Here is a 4740-nt window from a genome sequence, read left to right on the forward strand (position 1 = left end):
AGATAGATGCTCTTAGGGTTTTTTTTTAAAAAGGAGTTTTTTAAATTCTTTTTTAAAAGCAGGAGCTTTTTAAATATTTTCAGTGCTTAGTGGCTTGACCAATTTTAGTACCGATACTACAAAAAAGCTGTGGATTGAACTGGTGTAAAGTTCAAAAAGCTGACCACTTCTGCCTTATTTGTAACCATTTAAAAGTATCTTTGCTATTATCTAGGCTGTGAAGCCATGCCTCTTCTGTCCAGTACAGAGCTCTGCATAACTTGAAGACTTGTGTACTCTTTCTGCCAAAAATGTGTTGAAAATTTACTATCTTTTCTTAATTTGCATCTCTTTCTGGTTCTATTATAGCAGTAGTGGCCCACATCAAATGTTAATCCTTGAGTTTTCATAGAGGCTCCATAGCAGTCTGTAGTTAACTTTCATTTGGCCATTCTTCATTAATCTTTTATCAACACAATGCTCCAGTGAAGCTATAACAGAATAATGCTAGGCTTGATTCTTAATGCTAATAAGTGTCAGAGAAAGTACCTTCAGGTGACAGATTTAATGCAAAAACAAATAAACCAAAATCATATTCTTCTGCTTTTAAGTATCAAAAGTTCCTGCAGCCTCCCTGCAATTCTACCTCTTCCCATTACTGTATATTACAGTGGGTATATTATGGAAGGGACTTAGAGGTACAAACACAATTTCCTACCATCCTGAAGCATGCATGGGCACCTAAGAAAGAATGAAAAAAAGAAAGTGAAAGACATATACATGTTTAGTCCATCTATCACAACTGTGTTTGTGGTAGAGTTGTTTATATAAACACAACTCACCTAAAGATCAGTTTTTCTAGGGTAAGCATTTAGTGGCTGTCACCTCTACCATTTAGATGTGCATGCAGAAATCCTTTTTTCCCCTTTTTTAGTGTAGAAGATTTTCTACAATGCTGAGAGCTGGAGCAGGGGGAAGAAGACAGTGGGATAACTGATCTTTTTTTCATAGTGTCAGAACACAAGCTTGGTTCATTGTACCAAACCCTCTTGGCTGATGTAGTTGTATGAGGCTGGCAAACAAAAAAGGGGATAGAGCATACATGTTAACCTGGATGAGACTTGTTCCTTTCTCTTTAACAAGAGATGCTTAACTTTCAGTAGAAGTTTCTACTGTAGCTTTCTTAGTTCTAGGCAAATAGGATGAATCTCTGTCTTTATTTCAGATTGCAGTTGGAAGCACCTACACAAGAGTGTGTTAGAATGTTTTTCTGGTTCATCAAATTGCCAACAGTATGTTCTGTATTTTTGTTGGGATGAATCCAGTTGTGAGAACCAATGATATTTAGTATGTGTGCCCCTTTTAGCTACTATTAAACTTCAGTTTGGATTTTCTTTTTCCAAAATTTGTCTATTACCTAAAATTGAAAGACTTATATGCTACCTTCCATGTAATTTGGAAAGCAACTGGTGCTGCCAAAATTTAGGTAGCTCCCTCTTTGCCCATCACTAATAGAATTGCCTATTAACAGGCTAATTTATCTACTGCAAAATTGGATTTGTGACATTCCGTCCTCCACTACCTGCATGAAAAAGAAGAAATGCCTTTTTTGAATTGAATTTCAGGCTAAATGCAGGCCAGCCCATCTTTTTAGTTGTTGTCCCACAGGATAAACCAAGAACAGAAGCAAGGCCCAAAATACTCAACTTGGAGATAAGTTCTTTGTCCTTTTGAAAGTGTGCCAAATGAACCGAATTTAGCCATTGGTACAAACCTTTTATTTACTCTCTAATTTCTTTATTTCTTTCCCAGAAAAAAAATACTATAATTCTAATTTCCATGTCCAAATTTGTTGCAGATGTTTTCTGGATTCCTTCACACTCGCCTTTTTATGTTTGGTGGAGTTTTGTTTTGGTTTTTTTATTGCAGGCAGCCATAAAATAAAGTCCCTTTGATACTTTTCTTCCCCTTGTGCCCACAACCATTGCCCTCATTCTGCCCTGGGCAAACGTAGATAATGTCCTGAGAAATTTTGAACTTTGTTTAAAAAGTAAATTCTCCCACTTTTCAGGGAGAAGGGTGCAAAAATGGGAACTCCCTAGGTACAACAAATCTAAATTTTCACTTTAAAATAACAAAGCAAACACTTATTTTCAGATGTCATTTTGTGAAATTGGAAATGCTTTTAAAAGACTAAAAAGTTCTAAAATGGATAAACGTGTTCTTAAAGCCAACTCATCAAAATGATTTGGCAGTTGGAACAGTGAATAAGTTCAGATCGTTTAGGTGCAGAAAACCTAACACTCTTGAGCATCCTTCTTTCACTAATTTTCCCACTCCAAATAACAAGCACAAATAAAGCCTTAATATTATCCATGTATTCATTTGATATATCCATTTAAAAATAATCAGTATGTTTAAACAGTGATACATACATATATACATGCATACATACATACAATACTGTGGTTTTGGTGCTTTCAAGAAGACAGTTCTTCTGAGACAACTTGGTTTAAAAAAAGATGAGGAAGTAATTACACTTGTGTAGCTTGTTGAATAGAAGTGACCTGAGCAATTTTGCCCCATCCCTTGTTCTCTAATAGGTGTGTGCTGCACACATATAGTGTCATTGCTTTATTTTTTTTGTCTCATTCTCCTTTATTAATTGGTACCCACAAGCCTAGCTGAATATACATTTATTATCATACAAATATTTTAAATATAGCTACTCAACTGCAAAGCATATTTGACAGATACCTACACAGTCTGTTCTAAAATACACAGGTAGAGAACCAAGCAGTATCTAGTTTAATTAAATGGAAAAAGGGACTGAATTTAGGCCTATTTTAATTATTTATATATTTTTTTTTCCTCTCAGAGATCAGGATATATAACCCCATTAGTAACATCTTGCATTTCGTTTATTTTTTTCCAGATCCTTTTCTATTCATAATACAGTATAGAATGCACCTGCATTCATTTTCTGACTTCCAGATTCTGCCCCTTGCCAGACTCCATTCCCCACCATGCACTAACTCCCAAAGATAAGAGCAATACCAGTAGTCCCTCTGCCCCAAAATACAGGGCATGAAAATGCTAAAATAAGTTGCTGTGAATCCGAGACTATTCATTAGCATCAGTTCCTTCTCCTTTAAACTTAACTGTGTCTTGTGAAGTAGAGAAAGACATTTTGGATTTTAAAAATGAAGTTTACTGGCGAAGAACTAGTTAGGAAAAATAGAACCAAAAAGGGAGTTAAGAGGTCTACATTTTTATATCTCAGTCTCTGTCATATTTTGCAAATGGTTCAGACTTGGTTAAGAAATTGCACACAGCATCTTCCCAGCTTTGTGTGTTCCATTTGAAGAGTGCCTTGTGCATATGAAACTATCTACATCAGAATTTGCAGGAGGGATTGCTGGATCAGGCTCCAGATAATCTTGAAAAGATACAATTCCACAGAGCAGTTCTCATTAATTACCAATCTGAAACTGACCAAGTGGATTATGTCAGAGAAACTACTGTGTTCCTGTCTCTTTATGCTCTGTAGCAGTATGCAATTTAATAGTATAGCTCCTGTTTTAATTTTGGCTTTTTGTAAGGTGACATGCATTGTGATGTATATTCTCAAGCACTTGTCCAGCTGTTGATCCTCTTCCTTCCTCCCCGCTCTTCTAAAGTGGCTCTCCATTACAGAACATTTGCTACCGTCTTTTGGAAGGAAGTTGCTAGTAGCAATACATTCACGCTGTTTGTGATCCAGAGCGCTCCATGTAGAGCATTCCTGTGCATGTAGGCTTTACCGGTTCATGTGCAATGGAGCACACATGCACTTCTTCCCTCCACTGAAGTGAAATAGAGTTGTAGCACCTACAAGAAAGGCTGCTTTGGGAGCTCATGTAGTAAAAAACTGTTGAAGGAGCATCCCAAACAAAATCAGATTTGGTGTTTGCTAAAAGCATTGTTTGCTAAAGTTACAGTGCACCATAGTTTCTCAACCTTATTCCTGTGCCATGGGGGGAAACAAATGGTTAGGAAGCAATAAGGGATGTTGATGAGTTTTCTTCTTTTTTATATATATAAATATATATAGAGAAATGTATATGAAATTGTTTGGCTTTTTGTTTAGTGTCCTTTTTTTTCCTTTTAAAAGTGTAGATTTGGGATTGTTAGCTCATTTGGTTGCCATTGTTTTTCTTCTCACTGCAATATGGTTAAGTGGGAAAGTTATTCCCTGCAAATTAAAAGCTAATATAAATTAATGTGCACTGTCATGGAGAAGTATATGTTACACCTTTTCCAGTATTTTGAACAAAGTGATTGTGGTTTGTTTTTGTTTTTTTTTTAATTTCATAGGCACAAAACCAGAAGAGAAATTCCCATCTCTTTGCGCTTGAATTTTCATTTTTTTTTTTTTTTTTTAGAGAGAGAGAGAGGGTTATCAGAAAAAGGAGAGATATAGATCACAATTTTTGGGAAGGTTCCACCTGCCTATTTCAATTAATCACCGATTTAGAAAAGTGGCTTTGAGAGGATAATTCTAAAAGGACACTTTTAAAAATTAAGAACATACATTTACATTCTTCCAGCTCTTTCAACTTTCCCACCCAATACAACCAAATAACAGGAAGAGTTTCCCTATAACAGGAAGCCAAAAGTAATACCCCACTTGTTTTGAAAGAAATAACACATTTTCTTTCTTCCCCCTGCTGGTACCAGTTTGAACATTGCAGTTCAAAAACAAAATATAGTACTATAAAA

The sequence above is a fragment of the Python bivittatus genome, unplaced genomic scaffold (assembly GCF_059951505.1).
Source record: "Python bivittatus isolate LINGU-HERP-01145 unplaced genomic scaffold, Pbiv_v1 ctg000310_np1212, whole genome shotgun sequence".
NCBI classification, from domain to species: Eukaryota; Metazoa; Chordata; class Lepidosauria; order Squamata; family Pythonidae; genus Python; species Python bivittatus.